At 36.7% G+C, this 22,446-nt stretch overlaps 1 protein-coding gene and 1 non-coding gene across 6 annotated transcripts in view; one reads left to right on the top strand and one right to left on the bottom strand.

Moving 5' to 3' along the window:
- SPATA6 (spermatogenesis associated 6) overlaps positions 1 to 22,446 on the top strand; it is a 158,457-nt gene that overhangs the window by 102,810 nt on the left and 33,201 nt on the right. The window lies entirely within an intron of this gene.
- LOC116529671 lies at positions 10,816 to 10,922 on the bottom strand. The gene has a single exon (XR_004259599.1). It is a non-coding gene; the product is annotated as a U6 spliceosomal RNA (small nuclear RNA).

The following is a 22,446-nucleotide window of genomic DNA, read 5'->3' as shown; positions in this document are numbered from 1 at the left end:
GAATAAAAGAGGAAAAGAGCAGGTTGGGTTTGTCAGGTTTAATATTAGAGAAAATCTATATGAGGATATTTTTTTGAGAAAAAGCAGATAAACATTCATATCCATGACAGCTGGGAAATAATGACTGTACTTTTTTGTTTTTGATCGCTTGTTTCATTCATTAGTTTAAAAAGCAGTCTTTAGCATCAATGTGTGTTTGATACTAAGATTAGTCTTTGGGATATAAGGGGCTTATATGACCTTGGGATCAGTTTTTAGAGTTTTAACTTTCTGTGTACCTGCTGTTTTTAAAATTAAACTTCTTTTTAAAGTATACATATGGAAAATGCACAAATAATAAGTAACAGCTTGATAAATTACAAAATTTGTCTCATGTAAACTACCTACCAGATCAAGAAATGAAACAGTTCTGCAGAAGCCTCTCTTGTTTCCTGCCAGCTACTGCCATTCCAAGTATAAACATTATCTAATGTCTATAATTATTTATCTTCTAACAGCAAAATATAATATTGCACGTTTTGAACTTTATAAAAATGTCTACATTTTTATAAAGTCTACAGTGTCTACTTTTTTATTCATGTTTCTCTTTGGTTTTTCAATTCAAGCATTTTTGCAATTTAGACATCTTGTTTTACATAGCAGTATACCAGTAGTTCATTCTTGTTGCTATGAATAAAATGTGTTCATACAATACATTTTACTGTATGAAAATGCTACCATTTATTTATTCATTCCTCCATTGATGGGCATTTGGTTTGTTTTGGTTTTGGGATATTATAGAGCTGCTGTGAGCAGTATGCACATATCTTGGGTGACATTACATACATTTTATTTGGTATGTATCTACTGGTGGAATTAATCAGAGGGAATGTGTACACTCAGCTTTAGTAGATGCTATCAAAGAATGTTGCACATGGCTATAACAGTTAAATTCCCATTACCAATGTGGAAGAGTTCTACTTGTTTCCCACCTTCACCACTCCTTTGATTGACTGCTTGTGTGTTTGTGTACATGCGTGTCTGTGCTTGTATGTGTTTTCATTTGGCATTTTGATAAGTGAAATGTAATTTATCACATAATAGTTTTAAGTTGCTGTTTCCAATGACAAGTGGATGTTATTCGCCTTTTGGATATCCTCTTTTGTGTTCAGGTTATTTGTTCATTTTTCTACTGGATTGTCTATTTTTCATTTTTAGCTGAGTTCTTAGATATGTTTTGCAATTTTCTTTTCCTACTCTGTGCCTTATCTTTTGACTCTTAATGGTATATTTTGATTAAAAGTAGTTATTCCAATGGATACAATTGATCATTTTTCCTTTTTGATTAGTATTTTTATAATTTTTATCTACTTCAAGAATCTCTCCTATGTTTTATTCTAAAGTCTTTTTTTCTTTAACATTTAAATATATGAACCATTTGGAGTTATTTTTTTTCCGCATAGTGGTAGCTAGGGGTCACATTGCAAGAAAGGTTCAAGTCTCATGACTATGGATTTGTCTGTTTTACTTTCTGGTTCTCTTAATTTTGTTTTATAAACTCAATACCAGTCTTGTACATCCCTGAAAATAGAAGAAGGAAAACTTTCCAAGTCATTGTATGAAGTCAATATTTACTGTAATGCTATAACCAGACAACAATATTACAAGTAAAGAAAAATGCAGACTAATGGCCCTCCTGAATCTATATACAAAAATTCCCAACAACATAGTAGCAAATTAAATCCATCTGTATTTAAAAATGAAAATACATCATAATCAAGTGGACTTATTCCAGAAATGCACAGTAAACTCATCCTTTTAACTGATTAAGAAAAAGCATATTCTTTCTATGTAGTTTCAGCAGACACAGAAAAAGCATTCAATAAAATTAAACTCCATTCATGATAAAAACTCTTAGTAAAGTGGTAGTAGAAGTAAACTTCCTTTGAGCATCTATTGACAATCTATAGCTAACATTATACTTACTGGTGAAAGACTGAATGCTTTTCCCCAAAGTTCAGAAACAAGGCATTGTTTCCTTTAGCATCATACTGAGAATCTTAGGCAATGTAATATGACAAGAAGAATGAACATCATAAAGATTCGAAAGGCAGAAACAACTGTATTTGCCGTAGATATGATTATTTATATAGAAAACTCTAAAGCATCTGCAGACAAGCTCCTAGAAATAGTGAGTTGAGCAAGGTCACAAAAAGAATGAAAGTCATTTTTTTCTATATACCAGCAATTGAAATTTCAAGTTAGAAAATCTATACCATTTACAATAGAAACAGTAATTTAAGTGATTAGCTAAAATTCTGAACTTTCTGTATGCTGAGAACTAGAAAACACTCTTGAAAGAAATCAAGGAAAAGAGAAAATAGAGTTGACATAACACATTCATGAATGGGAGGATTCAATATTTGAATCTCAATTTGATATCGAGAATTGATACAATCTTAATCAAAATTCCAACACATGTTTTTTAGTAGATGTTTACAAGCTTATTTAACAACGTATGAAAGGCAAAGGAACTTGAAACATCAAAACAATCTGAAAACTAATGAAGTTGGAGGACTCACTGCCTAATTTTAAGATTTTTACAGTAAAGCACAGTAATGAAGATCACATATGTCAAAGGAATAGAATAGAGATTCTAGAAATAGACGCACATAAATACTGTCAACTGATTTAGACAAAAATATAAAGCCAATTAAATGTTGACTTTGTTTTTGTTATCTTTTAAACAAATGGTTGTGGATTTTTTTTTTAAAGCCCCTTGGCATGTAATTCAAAATAGATCATAGACCTTCAATGTAAAACTGTAAAACTTCTAGAGAAAAACCATGGTAGAAAATCTGTGTAATTTAAGTTTGGCAATGAGTTTTTAGATATGATAGCAAGTACAACATCCATAAAGTTAAAAATATTTATAAATTTTATCTCATTTGTTCTGTGAAAGTCACTATTAAGAGAAAAGAAAGGTCACAAGTTGGATGAAAATATTTTAAAATCATATATATGAATTAGGACTTGTATCTAGAGTTAGGGAAAAAAAAAGCACAAAACGACTATCCAGACTTAACAAAAACAAAATAAATAACCAAATTAAATAATGGGCAAAACATCTGAACAGGCATTTCACCAAAAAGACACATTAAAACATGCTCAATTCATCATGGAAATGCAAATTAAAACCATAATGAGAGGCTGGGCATGGTGGCTCATGCCTGGTAATCCCAGCACTTTGGGAGGCTGAGGTGGGGAGATCCCAAGGTCAGAAGTTCGAGTCCAGCCTGGCCTATATGGTGAAACCCCGTCTCTACTAAAAATAGAAAAAAAAAAAATTAGCCAGGCGTGGTGGTGGGCACTTGTAGTCCCACCTGCTTGGGAGGCTGAGGCAGAGAATGGCTTGAACTTGGGAGGTGGAAGTTGCAAACGTGAGCAGAGACCACACCACTGCCCTTCAGCCTGGGTGACAGAGTGAGACTCCACCTCAAACAAAACTATAATGAGATACCACCATACACCTATTAGAATCATTAAATAAAAACAAGAACAATATTATGCTGACAAGGACATGGAGCAACAGGAATGCCATTTGATGCTGGTGGGAATACCAATGGTATGGCCACTATAGAAGACAGTTTTTAATAAAGTTAAATGTATGCTTATCATATGACCTGGCAATCCCACTCCTAGATCTTTATCCAAATGAATTGAAAATTTATGTTCACACAAAAATCTGCACACAAATATTTATAGAAACTTTATGGTTGCCAAAAACTGGAGACAACAAAGATGTCATTTACTGGCAGATGGTGAACAAACTAAGGTACATCTATCCTCAGTGGAATACTCAACAATAAAAAAGAATGATCCATTAATTCACACAACATGATGAATCTTAAATATAGCTTGCTAAATGAAAGAAGCCAGATCCCCAAAGCTACATGTATGAATTTATTTATATGACATTATTGAACTGAGGAGGGGGTCAGAAGATGTTGACTACAAAAGAGACCAGCCTAACAGGGAAATTTTGAGGTTTAAGGAACTGTTGTTATTGGTATGGGAGTGATCAGTACATAACTATGTGTTTGTCAAAACTCATAGAAATGTACATCAGAGTTAACTTTGCTATATGAAAATTAAAAGAAAAAATCAAGCATGATGTTGTGTCATCCAAGGACATAATGACTATCATGATTAATGAATATAACAATATTAAAATGTAAGACATGTTTAAATCAACTGACCTGAATAACTGAAATATGATGTTTTAAATGCATACAGTAAGGCTAAGACAAAAAGAACTACATAATCACTATATTCTGGTTCAGGGGTCAGCAAATTTTTCTGTAGCCAGTAAGATAGATGTTAAATAGTTTTTACTTTTTGAGTCATAGGATCCCTGTGACAACTACATAGCTGTGTGGTTATAGCAAGAAAGCAATCATATACAATATGTAAACAAATGAGCATTTCTGTGTACCAAGAAAACTTTATCATTGTGCACTAAAATGTGAATTTCTTGCAATTTTCATTAATTTTTATATTCTATTTTTATAGTCCTTTACAAATGTAAATACCTTTTAGACCATCCTGGTCAACACGATGGAGACGGAGTTTCACTCTTGTTACCCAGGCTGGAGTGCAATGGCGCGATCTCGGCTCACCGCAACCTCCGCCTCCTGGGTTCTGGCAATTCTCCTGCCTCAACCTCCTCAGTAGCTGGGATTACAGGCACGCGCCACCATGCCCAGCTAATGTTTTTGTATTTTTAGTAGAGACGGGGTTTCACCGTGTTGACCAGGATGGTCTCGATCTCTTGACCTCGTGATCCACCCGCCTCGGCCTCCCAAAGTGCTGGGATTACAGGCTTGAGCCACCGTGCCCGGCCACTACTCTTAGCTCGTATACTAAAATAGGCAAAGGGCCAGTTTTGCCCTGTGATCTGTAGTTTGATAACCCCTGCTCTAGTAGATAAATGTGTTTCATACAGGGATATGAATTATCAATTCTGAAAATATTTTACACATGTATTAGGGTTGAACCAATAAGTAAATAAACTGTAGATAAAGACAGTAGATTTCTCACTGTCAGAAAAAGAACGCAGGAGGATGAAGGCTAGAATGAACCCTGTGATGTTGGGTTAGAGTTTGACATAAGTTTTAATTCATGTTTATTTAAAAATATATACAAATAGATTGGTTCAGAAATAAATATGGATATGAATGTATACCTGAGTTAGTATACATACATATTTCTTACCTCTGTCCTTCAAAAGGGCAGAAGCAGTGACAATAGCATTGAGCACACCCAGATCCCAGATCTTGGTTTCTAAAAAACTTTTTTCAAATAAAAGTTGCCAGCGCTCTTGTAACAATGGCTATTTCTGGGGCTGGGGTAGGAAAAATACAAGATTAACATGGAACATCTTGTAGTGTAGAACATTAAGAACTGCTCAAAAAAGGTGATAGAGAGAGAGAAGGAGCATGTCAACCGGACACAGAAGACAACTAAATGAGCCTCTGGTGGTCAGTGTTGGAATAATATTATACAAAGCAGTAGTGTTGGATGATAATTCAAAGAATAAAATAAATATCCAAGAGTCCATACTGATATAAGTGAAACAATGAATGAGAATGGACAAATCTTCATTACAGAATTCTAAATAAGTGATTATGAATATTGTTCCCCCCTACAGGAAGTGGAGCTTACTTTCTGTCCCCTTGTGTGAGTACTGGAGTGATACTGGACTTGGTGACTTGTTTCTAATGAGTAGTGGATGGAAAGGACAAATAGTAACTTTGGTAGAGTTACTGAAATCACCCAATAGGTTCTTCCACTGCCCGCAAAAGCTAGTACACTGAGAAAAGCAGGAGTTGCAGTACAGAAAGTATTTAATAATCACAGGGCCAGTCAGTGAGGAGATGGGAGATATTTCCCACATCTGCCTCTGAGAATTCAGAGGCTAGTGTTTTTAAGGATGCTTTGGTGGTCAGGGGACTGAAGAACTGAGACAATTGATTAGCTAGGGATGAAGTCACAGGAGTGTTGAGACTGTCTTCCTGTAGCTGAGGTAGTTCCAGGGAGGGGTTGCAGGACTAGTTGAGTCAGTTCCTTGGTATGGATCACAAGTCCAGGTGGCATCTCTTGGTTTGCCAAAATGCTAAATCTGAAAAATATCTCAAAGTTCCTTAGGTTTCACAATAGTGATGTTACGTACAGGAGCAGCTGGAAAATGATAAATCTTAAAACCTGTAGTTATCTGAGGTGCTAAGCACCACAGAAAAGCAAGCTAAGCAAGTGATTATGGATTATTGTTTAACCATGCTTTTTTTTTTTTTTTTTAGCGAAGTTCATACCCCTACCATAATTATAACCTTTGGCCTTTGTTTTACAAAATTTTTATCTTCCTTACTTTAAATTTAAACTTTCAACTAAATTCCTTCCAGTATGAGCTTGGCCTATGTGTAGGGATAAACAAAGGCAGTTAGCTTGTGAAGTTAGAAGCAAAATGGAGTGAATAATAATAGATTTTTCTCAGTGTTAAAATTTTGCAAAGATGGTTTTAAAATGTGGCAGACACCACCTTAAAAAAGTAATAAAGTTAACATCATCAGTGATTACTCAGGTTGATATCATGTATCCTTTGATGTCATGTGATGTGAAGGGTATTTCTCTGTGATATTGTTCTGCCAAAGCCATAACTGTAGTCTAGATGTGAGAAAACATCAGAGAAAACCAAATCGAAGGACTTTGTTCAGAATACCTGATCAGTACAATACCTTGTTGTCAGTCATGAGTAACAAGAAAGGACTATAAAACTTGTCACAGATTGGATGGAGGAAACTAAGGAGAAATGATGACTAAATGTAACGTGATATTCTCTATTGGATCCTGGAACAGAACAAGCACATTATTGGAAAGACTGGTGAAATCCAAATTAAGTTGTCCCTTTATAAAATAGTTTTGTACCAATGTTAATCTCTTAGTTTTGCCAGATGCACCATGGTTCTATGTTAACAATAAGAAAACCTCAGTGAAGGGTGAAGTTTCTGTGTATAGGAACTCTCTATACTGTCTTTGCAACTTTTATGTAAATATAAATATTCCAAAATAAAAGAGTTACAAAGTTACTGAGTTCTTAAACCCTTTGTACCTTTAATTGAGTTGGTGTGATTCTAGGTCCCTTCCCTCTCAAAGTTACTGTGTATTGATTCTTAACCTTCTCCAGCAAGACGGATAAAACTCCCTTCTGCCTTTCAGAGGCTTTCTGCTTAGCTTTTTGTCCCCTCACTCTGCATAATTTCAGACATTCTGCAAGTGTCTTGAGGGAACATTCTGCTCAGTTTTGCATCCATTGTGTCTCAGTGAATTTTGGTCTCTCATATCATTAATTTTGTCCGTCTAGCATAGTGAGACTGCCAAAAACCTGCTGGATTCTCTGTCCTGCAGCAGTGGACCTGTGGTTAAAAGAAGCATGGATTCTTGACATTTTGTTGTATACTCAGAATCCACAGATGTCTCCAGGGAAAAAACAAACAAACAGATGCAGACCATTAGCTCACCTCTCTGAAGTGACCTCAGGAATCTTGGCATTACTAACAATGCTTAAGCAGCTTTCTAATGCCTTTAACACAAGAAAAAATATACATATGTAAGCAAATTCTTTCCTATTCAGAAATACCACTTCTTTAATTACTTTAATTTTTATGTTTAACCTGGCTTGACTTCCTTGAATGGAAGTAAGTAAATTTGTTCATGTTGATTTACACTGGACACTACTGTCCATATTTTTAAATGTTTTATGTTAAAAGCAACTTGAGCACAAGCCCTTAAAATTAGTGTTATCTTTCTGACTGTATTCATTCATAAAGCATTTATTGAGAATTTTCACCCAGTGTCTGCATGCTATGTACCTGGCACTGTGCAGAGCACTCAGGATATTTTCATGAAATCAAAGTCTTTGCCCATAAGGATTTTTTTTTTTTTTTTTTTTTTTTTTACCTTTTTTTCTGTGTTTGAGGTATCCCTGTGCAGGTTTGTTATATAGGTAAAATCCTATCAAGAGGTTTTGTTATACAGATTATTTTGTGACCTAGGTACTAAACCTAGTACCCAATAATTATTTTTTCTGCCCCTCTCCCTCCTTCTACTCTCTACCCTCAAGGCGGGCCCATTAAGAGTGGTGGGAGAGGGCATCCTTGTCTTGTGCTGGTTTTCAAGGGGAATGCTTCCAGCTTTTGCCCATTCAGTATGATGTTGACTGTCGGTTTGTCATATATGCTTTTTATTTTGAGGTATGTTCCTTCAATATTTAGTTGAGAGTTTTAATAGGAAGAAGTTTGAATTTTATCAAAAGCCTTTTCTGCATCTATTGAGATAATCATGTGGTTTTTGTTTGTAGTTCTGTTTATGTGATGAATCGCGTTTTTTGATTTGTGTTACGTTGAACCAACCTTGCACCTTAGGGATAAAGCCTGCTTGATAGTGGCGGCTACGCTTTTTGATGAGCTGCTGGATTAAGTTTTCCAGTATTTTGCCTTGATGTTCATCAAGCATATTGGCCTGAAGTTTTCTTTTTTTTGTTGTGTCTCTTCCAGGTTTTGATATCAGGTGAGGCTGTGGCCTCCTACAATGAGTTAGAGAGCTGCCGAGACCAACTCAGTCGTAGAAACCCCAATCCAGGCGGCACTGAAGGAATTAAGAAACAGAAACAAAGATAGAGTGCAAAAGTGGGATCAGAGTGGGACTGTCAGGGATCTGCCAGCATTTTCTAGCTGACAGCCCAGAGCAGACTCTGACCCACGTATTTATTCTTTGTGAACAAGTGATGATTTTTTAATAAGCAAGTGCTCAGTGTTTCTTCATAGAATAAAGATAGACTAAACAGGCAGGTAGTGCCTGTTCACTGCTAAGATAGAAATAAGCTAAAGAACATTCTTTGCGAGTCAGCAATGAGGACAAGGTCAAATATCCTGTGTTTTGGGAGCTGGTTTAACTAGTGCAGGACCAGTACATACTGCTTGCTTATTCCAGCAGTTTCCTGCCTAGAGATGGCTCGGTGTTCCTTGCCATTGCCTCTCAGCAAACAACATATACTGCATCACACACACGTCAAGACCTCCTCCCAACAGAGAGCAGTTCCTCCTCCTCAAATTTGTGAAATGGTTTCAGTAGGGATAGTACCATCTCCTTTGTACATCTGGTAAATTCAGCTGTGAATCCATCTGGTCCTGAGTTGTTTTGTTGTTGTTGTTTTTAGTAGGCTATTTATTAATTCCTCCATTTCAGAACTTGTTATTGGTCTGTTCTGGGATCCAGTTTCTTCCTGTTCAGTCTTGGAAGGGTGTATATGTCTAAGAATTTATCTATTTCTTCTTAATTTTCAAGTTTATATACATGGAAGTGTTCATAATATTGTCTAATGGTTGTTTTTATTTCTGTAAGGTTGGTGGTAATGTCCCCTTTGTTGTTTCTAGGATTGTATCTGATCTGTCTTTTCTTTTTTATTAGTCTAACTAGCAGTCTATTTTATTAATTTTTCAAAAAGCCAGCTCCTGGATTTGTTGATCTTTTGAATGGTTTTCATGTCAATCACCTTCAGTTCAGCTCTGATTTTGTTTATTTGTTGTTTTCTGCCTGTTTGGGGAATTGTTTGCTCTTGGCTGTCTACTTCTTTTAGTTGTGATGTTATATTGTTTTTAAATTTGAGAACTTTCTAACTTTTTGATGTGGACATCTATTTCTATAAATTTACTTATTAACATTGCCTTAGCTGTGTCCCCGTGATTCTGATATGTTGTATCTTTGTTCTCATTAGTTTCAAAGAACTTCTTGATTTCTGCTTTAATTTTATTATTTACCCAAAAGTCATTCAGGAACAGTTTGTTCAGTTTCTATGTAATTGTACCTTTTTGAATGAATTTCTTGTTTTGTAATTTGGTTGTGCTGTGGTCTGAGAGACTGATTGTTATGATTTCAGTTCTTTTGCATTTGCTGATGAATGTTTTACTTCCATGTATGTGATCTGTTTTAGAGTATGTGCCAGGTGGTGATGAGAAGAATGTATATTCTGTTGTTTTTAGGTGGAGAGTTCTGTAGATACCTATTGAGTCCACTTGATTCAGAAGTGAGTTCAAGTCCTGAATATCTTTGTTGATTTTCTGTCTTGATCTGTCTAATATTGTCAGTGGGGTGTCAAAGCCTCTTACTATTACTGTGTGAGAGTCTACATCTCTTTTTGAAGGTCTCTAAGAACTTGCTTTATAAATCTGATTGCTCCCGTGTTGGGTCTATATGTATTTAGGATGGGTAGCTTTTCTTGTTGAATTGGCCCCTTTACTATTATGTAATGCCCTTCTTGTCTTCTTTGATCTTTGTTGGTTTCAAGTCTGTTTTGTTTTAAACTAGGATTGTGATCCCTGCTTTTTTCTGTTTTCCATTTGCTGAGTAGATTTTTCTCTGTCCCTTTATTTTAAGCCTATGTGTGTCACTGAATGTCTCTTGGGTCTTTTGAAGACAGCATACCAACAAGTCTTGGTTCTTTATCCAGCTTGCCAATCTGTCCTTTAATTGTGGCATGTAGCCCATTTACATTTAAGGTTAGTATTTATATTTGTGTATCTGATCCTGACATTATGTAACATCATAATGTTAGTTTGCAGACTATGTGGTCCTTTATAGAGTCACTGGTCTGTGTACTTCATTCAGTATGTTTTTGTAATAGCTGCTAATTGTCTTTCCTTTCCATATTTAGTGCTTCCTCCCGGAGCTCTTATAAGGTAGGTCTGGTGGTAATGAATTCCCTCAACATTTGCTTGTCTGAAAAATGTGGAACACTTCATAAATTTGTGTGTCATCCTTGTGCAGGGGCCATGCTAATCTTCTCTGTATCATTCCAATGTTAGTATATGTACTGCCAAAGTGAGCACTAAAATAGCTTTATGTGGTTACTATTTTGCGAGGAATGTATTCTTTCATATCTACACTTTTAACATTTTTGTTTATTTAACAGGGGTTTTTCATAGCATATATTGACTTTTTTATACATTGTGGATATCATGGTGTTTTAATTTTAGTACAAGTCTGTTCTTTATGTTCCTACTGATATATTTGGGTATAAATTTACTGTTTTCTATTTGCACTACCTGTTCTGTAGTATTTCCTTTTCTCCTCTTTTGGGTTAAGTTATATTGTTATTTAATTTTTCTACCATTATTAACTAGGGATAATTTTTTTCTATTCATTTGATGGTAACTTTAAAGATTAAAACAAGTATTCTTATTAAAGTTTAATATAAATGAATATGTTAATTTTATTTATTCCCCTTCTGACTTAACAATGTTTGCTAACCCCTGCTTTTGTATTTGTATTCTTGTAGAATTTTTCCATAAGATTTTGCTGATACAACTTCTGTGGTATAAGCATGTTCCATTGTTATCTGCAGTTTTTCTCAAAATTGGTATCTTTAAATTGGGATCTAGAGACTCAAGTTCAGTTTTTAGTTCAGAAGTCATATTGTGTCTTTCATTGGCAGGCACTTAATATCTGATTCATATTCTTTCCTTCCCTACTTTTTCTCTCTGTGGCAAATCTGATGCCAAGATGCATTAAATAGGAGTTACAAAAATATTCAATTTTCTTATCTGTTCTCCTCCTCCTCCCTGTCTGCTTCATCTGTTTTGTTACCTAATGGCATTGTTCATTCATCCCTTTATTTTCTAGTGTTCATAATTTGTTCTTTAACATTCTCCAAAGGCAACCAGTTAGTTTTCTTTTCTTTTTTTTTTTTTTTTTAAGATCATTGTGAACTCATGGATTGGAACATCCTTGATGTGTTTGGTTGTATTTCAGTTACTATTGGTACTCAAATAAGCTCGACTTTGGCCAGTGGGAAACTCTTCATGTCTTTATGTCTTGCAAGTCTTTTTGTTGTTGTTGTTTATTTGTTTTTGAGATGGAGTTTTGCTCTCGTTGCCCAGGCTGGAGTGCAATGGCTTAATCTCGGCTCACCACAATCTCCGCCTCCCGGGTTCAAGCGATTCTCCTGCCTCAGCCTCCCAAGCAGCAAGGATTACAGGAATGTGCCACCACGCCGGGCTAACTTTGTATTTTTAGTAGAGACAAGGTTTTTGCATGTTGGCCAGGCTGGTCTCCAACTCCCAACCTCAGGTGATCCACCCACCTCTGCCTCTCAAAGTGCTGGGATTACAGGTGTGAGCCACTGTGCCCGGCCCTTGCAAGTCTTTTTATGTGGCCAAAATAGGCTTTAATAGTCCCAGACTCATCTTGTACATTTCATCACACAAAAGTCAAATCAGCCATTATTATAAGACACTGGTTTGTTTTAATGGGAAGTTATATTTAAAAACTGAAATATGTACACTAGTAATGCTTAGTGTTGTAGGATTGGCCATTTGTTTTAGGTCTTTTCAATGGACACAAGTAGGAGAGATGTGCTTTTAAGCAGAAAATACCTTATATATTGAAATTCAAAATTCGGACCACAGGTTATTTCCTTAACTTCTTATATTTTACCTGTATTTTCTTTTTTCTCATACCAAGATTCCCAGATCTCAAGAGTACCAGAGACGGTAGAATTAGGATATAACCCAAATCCTCATTGATGGTGAATAAAATATTTTCAGGAGAAAATAGCAAACTGTCATCAAAGATATGATTGTTGCAAACAGTTTAAAAAATTTTTCATACACATTTCACATTTTTCCCCTCCACTTTTGTGTACTGTACACTTTCCATAATATTCTTTATTTAGAGTTAGCACTGCCTGTAAATATTTAATGTTCATTCACTATTAATGTCAATGTCTTCCTCAACGTTTTGGTTGCCTGAAACTCTAGTAGATTCCCAAGGAAAGCTCTCATGAGATCAGTATTCTTGAGTTCTTGTTGCTAGGTAATGACATTTTTTTCTATAGTCTTTATGCCTTTAGTTAGGCTTTTTTTTTTTTTTTTTTTTTTTGAGACAGAGTGTTACTCTGTTGCCCAGGCTGGAGTGCAATGATGCAATCTCAGCTCACTGCAACCTCCACCTCCTGGATTCAAGCGATTCTCCAGCCTCAGCCTCCCAAGTAGCTGGGATTACAGGCGGCTGCTGCCACGCCCAGCTAATTTTTGTATCTTTAGTAGAGATGAGGTTTCACCATGTTGGCAAGGCTGGTCTCAAACTCCTGACCTCAAGTGATCAGCCTGCCTTGGCTTCCCAAAGTGCTGGAAATACAGACGTAATCTGCTATTTTTTGACTTTTTAATGATAGCCATTGTGACTGATATGTGATGCTATCTTCTTGTTGTTTCGATTTGATTTTCTCTAATGATTAGTGATATTGTACATTTTTTCATATGCTTGTTGGTGCATTGTATACCTTCTTCTGAAAAGTTGTCTGTTCATGTCCTTTGACCACTTTTTAATGCCATTGTTCATTTTTTGCTTATGTATTTAAGTTTCCTGTAGATCCTAGATGTTAGATCTTTGACAGATGTATGGTTTACAAACGTTTTCTTCCATTCTGTAAGTTGTCTGTTTACTCTGTTAACAGTTTCAAATGTCTTTCATATAATTAGGCCCCATTTGCCATTTTTGCGTTTGTTGCAATTGCTTTGGACATTTTCCATTAAGAAATTTTTGCCAGTTCCTATGTCCAAAATGGTATTATCTAGGTTATCTTCCAGAGTTTTTACAGTTATGGGGTTTACATTTAGGTCTTTAATCAGTCTTTAGTTGATTTTTGCATATGGTCTAAGGATGTTGTCCAGTTTCAATCTTCAGCCAGCCAGTATTCCAGCACCATTTATTGAGTAGGGACTCCTTTCCTCATTGCTTGTTTTTGTCAGCTTTGTCAAATATCAGATGGCTGTAGGTGAGTGGCTTTATTTCTTGTCTCTCTCTTCTGTTCTGTTGGCTTATGTGTCTACTTTTGTACCAGTACCATGCTGTTTTGGTTACTCTAGCCTTGTAGTATGGTTTGAGGTTGGGTAATGTGATTCCTCCAGCTTTTACCTTTTTGCTTAGGATTGCCTTGGGTATTCAGGCTCTTTTTTGTTGTTGTTGTTCCATATGAATTTTAGAATAGATTTTTCTAATTACTTGAAGAATGTCATTGGTAGTTTGATAGGAATAGCACTGAATCTGTAAATTGCATTGAGCTGTATGGTCATTGAGCATGGAATTTTCTTTTATTTTTGGGTGTCATCTCTGATTTTTTGAGCAGTTTTGTAATTCTTGTTGTAGAGATCTTTCACCTCTCTGTTTAGCTGTACTTCTAGGTATTTTATTCTTTTTGTGGCAGTTGTCAATGGGATTGTGTTCCTGATTTGGCTCTTGGCTTGGGTGCTGTTAGTGAATAGGAATGCTACTGATTTTTGTACATTGATTTTGTATCTTAAAACTTTACTGAAGTTGCTTATCAGCTCAAGGAGCTTTGGGGCCAAGACCATGGGACTTTTAAAATATGGAATTGTGTCATATACATAAAGGGATAGTTTTACTTCTTCTTTTACTAGTTGAATGCCTTTTATTTATTTCTCTTTCCTGGTTGCTCTGGCCAGGACAAAATACTATATTGAATAGGAGTGGTGAGAGACAGCATTCTTTTCTTATGTTGGTTTTCAAGCAGAATGCTTCCAGCTTTTGTTCATTCATTGTGTTTAGCTTTGCGTTTGTTATTGATGGTTTTTACTGTTTTGAAGCATGTTCCTTCAATGCCAAGTTTCTTTAGGATTTTTAGCATGAAGGGTTGTTGAATTTTATCAAAAATCTATTCTGTATTTGTTCATATAATCATATGGTTTTTGTCTTTAGTTCTATTTATAGGATGAGTCACATGTATCGATTTGCATATGTGGAACTAACCTTGCATAAAGGTTAACTAACCTTTAACCCAGGGATAAAGTCTACTTGATTGTGGTGGCTTAGGTTTTTGATATGCTACTGGATTCATTTTGCTAGTATTTGGTTGAGAATTTTTGCATCTATGTTCATCAAGGATATTGGGTGGAAGTTTTTTTGTCATGGTGGTGTTTCTTCCAGATTTTGGTGTCAGGATAGTGATGGCCCCATAGAATGAGTTGAGGAATTGGGGAATAGTTTTAGTAAGAATGGTACCAACTCTTCTTTGAACAACTGTTAGAATTTGGCTGTGAATCTGATTCTTGGCTCTTTTTGGTTGGTAGGCTATCGATTATGGATTCAGTTTCAAAGTTTGTTATTTATCTGTTCACAGAGTCAATTTCTTCTTTGTTTAGTCTTGGAAGGATGTGTTATGTCCAGGAATTTATCCATTTCTTATAGATTTTCTAGTCTGTGTACATAGAGGTGTTCATAGTAGTCTCTGATGGTTATTTGTATTTATATGGAGTAGTGGTAATATTCTCTTTGTCATTTCTTACTGTGTTTATTTGAATATGCTCTCTTTTCTTGCTTATTTGTCTAGATGGCTATCTTATTAATTTTTTCAAGAAACCAATTTTTAGATTTATCTTTTGTACGGTTTTTTTATGTCTCTTTTTCAATCAGTTCATCTCTGATTTTGGTTATTCCTTGTCTTCTGCTAGTTTTGGAGTTTGTTTGTTCTTGCTCCTCTGGTTCTTCTAATTGTGATGTTATGTTGTTTGTTTGATATTTTTCTAACTTTTTGACGCAGGCATTTGGTGCTATACATTTCCCTCTTAACACTGCCTCTGCTGTGTCCCAGAAATTCTGATATGCTGCTTCTTTGTCCTCATTAGTTTCAAATAACTTCTTAATTCCTGACTGTATTAGTCTGGGTTCTCTAGAGGGACAGACTAATAGAATATATGTATACATGAAAGGGAGTTTATTAAGGAGAGTTGACTCACGTGATCACAAGGTATCCTGTGAAAGGCTGTCTGCAAGTTGAGGAGCAAGGAAGCCAGTAGTGGCTCATTCTGAGTCCCAAAATCTCAAAAGTAGGGAAGCCAATAGTGCAGGCTTCAGTCTGTGGTGAAAGGCCCAAGAGCCCATGGCAAACCACTGGTGTATGTCCAAGAGTCCAAAAGTCAAAGAACTTAGAGTGTGATGTTTGAGGGCAGGAAGCATCTAGCACGGGAGAAAGATGAGGGCTGGAAGATTCAGCACATCAGGTTCTTCCACCTTCATCTGCCTGGTTTTCCTAAGCCACGCTGGTATCCGATTGGATGATACTCACCCACATTGTTGGTGAGTCTTCCTGAGGATGGGTCTTTCTCTCCCAGTCCACCAACTCTAATGTTTATCTCTTCTGGTAACTCCCAGAAACAATACTCAGGATCCTTCAATCCATTCAAGTTGACACTTAACATTAACCATCACACTGCCTTAATTTAATAACCTGGGTTGTTCTAGAGAAGGTTGTTTAATTTCCATGTATTTGTATGGTTCGATTCTCTTGGGTTTGATTTCTGTTTTTATTGTACTGTGGTCCAAGAGTGTGGTTGGTATGGTTTTGGTGTTTTTGAATTTGCTATTGTCTTATGTCTGATTGCATGGCTGATCTTACAATGTGTACCATGTGGCATTGAAAAGAATGTATATTCTGTTGCTTTTGGGTGGAAAGTTATGTAGATGTCTATTAGATCCATTTGGTCATGTGTTGAGCTCGGGTCCTGAATCTCGTTGTTAATTTTCTGACTCAGTGATCTGTCTAATACTGTCAGTGGGGTATTGAAGTCTTGCACTATTATTCTACAAGAGTCTAAGTCTCTTTGAAGGACTAGAAATTTGCTTTATGAATCTGGGTGCACTTGTGCTTGATATACATTAATTTAGGTCTTCTTGTTGAATTGAGCCCTTTACCGATATGTAATGCTCTTCTTTGTCTTCTTCTATGTTCGTTGCTTTAAACTCTCTTTTGTCTGAAATTAGGATTGCAAGCTCTGCTTTTTTTCTGTTTTCCATTTGCTTGGTAGATTTTTCTTCATCCCTTTATTCTAAGCCTATTGATGACATTGCATATGAGATGGATCTCTTGAAGACAGCATACTATTGGGTCCTGTTTCTTTATCCAGCTGGCAGCCACCCTGTGCCTTTTAATGGGGGCACCTAGCCTATTTACATTCAAGTTTCTTATTGATATGTATGGATTTGATCCTGCTATTCATTGTTAGCTGGTTGGTATGCAGACTTGTTTTTGTGGTGGCTTTATAGTGTCACTGGTGTGTATACTTAAACATGTGTTTTTGTAGTGCCTGGTAATGGTCTTTCCTTTCCATATTTCATGCTTCTTTCATGAGCTCTTGTAAAGCAGGTCTGATGTTTAACAGATTCTCTCAGCATTTGCCTGTCTGAAAAGGATCTTATTTCTCCTTCATTTATGATGCTTAGTTTGACTGGATATGAAATTCATGGTTGGAATTTTTTTCTTTATGAATGTTGAATATAGGTCCCAATCTCTTCTGGCTTGTAGGGTTTATGCTGAGAGGACTTCTGTCAGTCTGATAGGGTTCCCCTTGTAAGTGACCTCCCCTTTATTCCCTAGCTGCCTTTTACATTTTTTCTTTCATTTCAACCTTGGAGTATCTGATGATTATGTCTTGGGGATGATTTTGTGAAGTATCTTGCAGGGATTCCCTACATTTCCTGAATTTAAATATCATCCTTTCTAGCTAGGATGGGGAAGTTCTCATGGATGATACCATGAAAAATGTTTTCTAAATGGCCTCCTTTCTCTTCGTGTCTTTCAGGGATGCCAATGAGTTGTAGATTGGGCCTCTTTACATAATCCCATATTTCATGGAGGTTTTGTTCATTCCTTTTTCATTCTTTTTTCTGTATTCTTGTCTGACTGTTGTATTTGAGAAAGCCAGTCTTCAAGCTCTCAGATTCTTTCATTGTTCTGCTGTTAATACTTGTGATAGTATTATAAAATTTTTTTAGGTTGGTTTGTTTTTTTGTTTTTTGTTTTGCTGTATCAGGCTGGTTAGTTCTTCTCTATACTGGCTATTTTTTTCTGTCAGCTCCTGTGATTACTGTGATTATTAGCTTCCTAGCATTGGGTTTCAGCAGTCTCCTGAATCTCAATGATCTTCATTCATATTCATATTCTGAATTCTATTTCTGTAATTTCAGCCATCTCAGCCCAGTTAAGAACACTTACCGTAGAGTTAGTGTGGTTGTTTGGAGAAAAGAAGGCACTCTGGCTTTTTGGATTATCAGAGTTCTTGTGCAGTTTCTTTTTCATCTTTGTGGTTGTATGTTCTTTTAATCTTTGAATTTGCTGTCCTTTTATGGATTGTTTTGCTTTCTTCTTCTTTAATGCCCTTAGGCCTTGGGGGTTTGATTATGGTATTAGGTGGGTTTGGTTGACTGCATTCTATTCTAGTCTACTCCTGGGTCTTGGAGGAGCCCCCTCCAATTACTGCCTTCCTGTCTGCATTTCTTTTGTTGGGGGTTCTGGTCCATGGGGCTCCCTCAGGCTGGGGCTTCAGTTGGCCCGCTAGCTGTGTCCTTGCCTGTAGTCTGCTGTTTGTGTGCTTCCTGGGGGAAAGATGGGGTTGTGTCCACTCACAGAGTTCAGGTGGAAGTGGGACTTTTGGGATGGAAACTCTTTCTGGGTATTGCCCGTCTGGCTATGGGTGGCTGGGGATTGGTGGGTTTGACAGCCCTGCCTTTCAGGTTTTTCCAGAGCAACGGGAGGCTGTGCCCCTCAACACATTCAGGCAAACATAGGGCCACTGGGCTGGAAAACCTAGCAGGTGTTGCCTGCCTGGCTATGATTGACATGGGTATAGGATCGTGCACCCTACTATTCAGGTGTTTCCCAGAACAATAGGAAGCTGCATTCTCTTTCCAAGCTCACACAGAAGCAAGGCTGCTGGGCTAGAAGCTGTAGCAAGTGTTGCCCACCTGGATACCAGTGGTGGTAGGTGGCGTCTCTTGCTCTGCCATCCAGATGTTTCCTATGACAACTGGAAGCTGCATTCTCCAGCTGACCTCACACAACAGTGGGGCCACTGGGCCAGAGGCTGTAGCAGGCATCACCTGCCTAGCTACCAGTGACTAGGGCTGTTAGGTCTCATGCTCTGTGGTCTGGATGTTTCATGTGACAACAGGAGGCTACAACCCCCAGCTGAGTTCACACAAAAGTGGGACCACTAGGCTGGATGCTCTAGCAAGCATTGTCCAGCTGGCTACCAGGGGTGGGGGTGGGAGGGTGGGCTGACCACATTTGAACCAAAGTAGAACTGCTGGGCTGGAAGCTGCCACTGAGCTGTGGCTGGCACACAGTGGTGGAGCAATGTTACTGCTCCCTGGCACTGTAACTGACTGCAACCTCTGTTGGGTTTGTGGCACTGGTGCTGCCCTGGTCCAGGACCCAACACTTGTGTCAGTCCTCTTTGACTCAGAAGTTGCCCTTGGAAAACGTCTGGGTGGCGCCCTGCCTCAGTCTAGAAGTATAGTTGGGGAAGGTACAGGGTGGGGGACAGGGTGATTCTCCTGTTCCCAGTCTTGCACAGGTCTCTGTGGAGAGTGTAAATCCCTCTGGGGACTCTCACTCACCCTTTCCAGTGTTGGAGAGGTTCTCCTGGCTGTGGGCTGAGCCCAGACAGGCTGGTGCCCAGCTTTACTCCTTTGTGTTCTCTATGTTCTGCTGCCCTGATGGATCCCAATGTGGTTTCTCATATGATCAGCCTGCAGCATTCGTGTTCATCAGCCCTTTTGTTTCCTCTCCAGGACAGTGGCACACACGAGTTGCTTCTAGTCTGCCCTATTGGCCCCACCCACTTTTAAACACCTATAGAATTTATCATCATATGAGTATCTCCCTTTTCAATCATGATAATAGTAATTTATCTTCTGTGTTTTAAGAATTTGTTCATTTTATTATTCTGTTTAAATAACAGTTCATGTTTTTTACTTGTCTGGGACAAGTCTTTTTCTGTTGTAGATGGGGCCTCTTTACATTTCTATTACCTTAATTTATGCTAATAGTTTTATGTTCTCTTTTTCTTCTAGTCTTTTAAAGTGGAGGCTTATGTTATTGATTTTAAGCCTTTTCTAATCTATACATTTAATAGTGTAATTTTCCCTCTAAGCCACTGCTTCAGATGCATCTCATAATTTTTATGTTGTATTTATATTCATTTCATAATATAATCCAATTTCTATTGTGATTTCTTCATTGACTCTGTGATAATTTAGAAATGCATTTCTTAATTTTCTCTTAGTTGGGTATTCTCTCACCTTTTGTTATTTACATCTACTTTAATTTCTTCCCAGCTAGAGAATATAGTTTGAATTATTTGAAATGTATTAATATGTCATCAAGACCTGGCATATAGTCAGTTTTTGTAATTCTGTGTGTACTTGTTAAGAATACGTACTCTTAACAAGTATACAATGTAGGGGGAAGTATTCTGTGTAAGTACAGGTACTTCATATTTATTATGTAGTTTAGATCTTTTCTATACTTAAACAGTAAACACTGTCAAAAAATAATGAATTACTTGCCCTCTATTTATCTGTAAAATAAATGTGTTTCTACCTGAGATAATAAAAACTAATAATGTCACTTATTTCTCAATTCTAAAGGCTTTTTATTTTTTTAAAAAAATGCTTTGTTGAGATATCATTCACATACTATACAATTCACACATTTTAAGTACACAGTTCAATGGCTTTTACTCTATTCAAAAAAATCACATCTAATTTTCAAAACATTTCATCACCCCACAGAGAAGATATTTTGTAACCACTGGGAGTCAAGTACCATTCTCCCTTTTCCTCATTTTCTTCTCCACTTCTAAGCAGCAACAGTCCAATTCCTGTAGATGCCAATTCTGCACATTTCATATAAATTGAATCATACAATGTATGGTCTTTGTGACTGGCCTCTTATGTTTAACATAATATGTTAAAGGTTTGCCCATGTTGCGGTATATGTCACTTTATATTATTTTTTATATGGCTGGATGGCATTTCATTGTATAAATCATGACCAATTTTTTTAATCCATTCATCAGTTGATGGATGGATCAGTTAGTTTGGGTCATTGGCACTTTGTGACTGTTAAAAATAATATTACTGTCAACATTTATGTGATAAATCTATTTTAACCATTTGAGGAATTGCTTAAGTATTATTTATAATGGCATATCATTTTGCCTTTTCACCTGGCATCCTTGCTGAACTTGGTTGTTTGCTATCTTTTCTGATGATAGCCGTCCTAGTGTGCATGAAGTGGTGTCTTATTGGGGTTTTGATGTACATTTCCCTACTAATGATGTTGAGCATTATTTCATTTACTTATTGGTAATTTGTATATCTTCTTTGGAGAAATATATATTCAAATGATTTTCTGATTTAAAAATGTGTTTGTCTTTTTACTGAGTTTTTTAAAAACTTTTTAAAATTTTAGACTTAGGAAGTACATTGTATGTTACACGGATATACTGTGTAATGTGGAAACTGGGGTTCCAGTGTAACCATCAGTATTGAATATTGTGACCAACAGGCAATGTTTCAACCCATATTTGCCCTCTTCTCCTTCCCACTTCTGGAGTCCCCAGTACCTATTCTTTTCATCTTTATGTTCAGTGCAGCTATTGTTTATCTTCCACTTATACATGAGAACATGCAGTATTTGATTTTCTTTCTGAGTTAGTTCATTTAGGATACTGGCCTCCAGCTCTATCTGTGTTACTGCAAAGGACATGATTTTATTCTTTGTATGGCTGTATAGTGTTTCATGGTGTGTGTGTGTGTTTGTGCACGCGCACACGCATGCGTGTGTGTGTGTATCTCACATTTTCATTGCTCAAGTTCCATGACTTGGTTATTGTCAACAGTGCTGTAATGAATAAATGAGTGCAGGTGTCTTTTAATGTAATTATTTTTTTTCCTTTGGGTAAATACCAACTAGTGGGATTATTGAGTCAAATTGTACTTCTGTTTTTAGTTATTTGACATGTCACCATACTGTTTTCCATAGAAATTGAATTAATTTACATTTCCAAGAATACTGTATAAGTGGTCCCGTTTCTCCACCTTCACGCCAATCTCTGTTGTTTTTTGACTTTTTAGTAGTAGCCATTCTGGTCCCTGTGAGACGGTATCCCATTGTGATTTTAATTTGCATTTATCTGATGATTAGTGATATTGAGCATCTTTTCATGTGTTTGTTGGCCACTTGTATTTTTTCTTTTGAGGAATGTCTGTTCAGGTCTCTTCTTTTGAGGAATGTCTGCTGAGATCTCTTCCGTGTGTGTGTGTGTGTGTGTGTGTGTGTTTGTATTACTTGAATGGGTATAGACACATTCTATACTCTTTTTGTTTGTTTGTTTATAAGAGCCCAAGATACAGGCTCTTTTACTTTTTATTTGTTATTATTATACTTTAATGCAGAATGTGCAGGTTTGTTACATAGGTATACACGTGCCATGGTGGTTTACTGTGTCCACCCCACCCCATCATTTACATTAGGTACTTCTTCTAATGCTA

Source organism: Sapajus apella, unplaced genomic scaffold (genome assembly GCF_009761245.1).
Source record: "Sapajus apella isolate SASKATOON/1434 unplaced genomic scaffold, GSC_monkey_1.0 scaffold62, whole genome shotgun sequence".
NCBI lineage: Eukaryota > Metazoa > Chordata > Mammalia > Primates > Cebidae > Sapajus > Sapajus apella.
The sequence above is the reverse complement of the archived record's forward strand: the minus strand, read 5'-3'. Positions and strand labels throughout refer to the sequence as shown.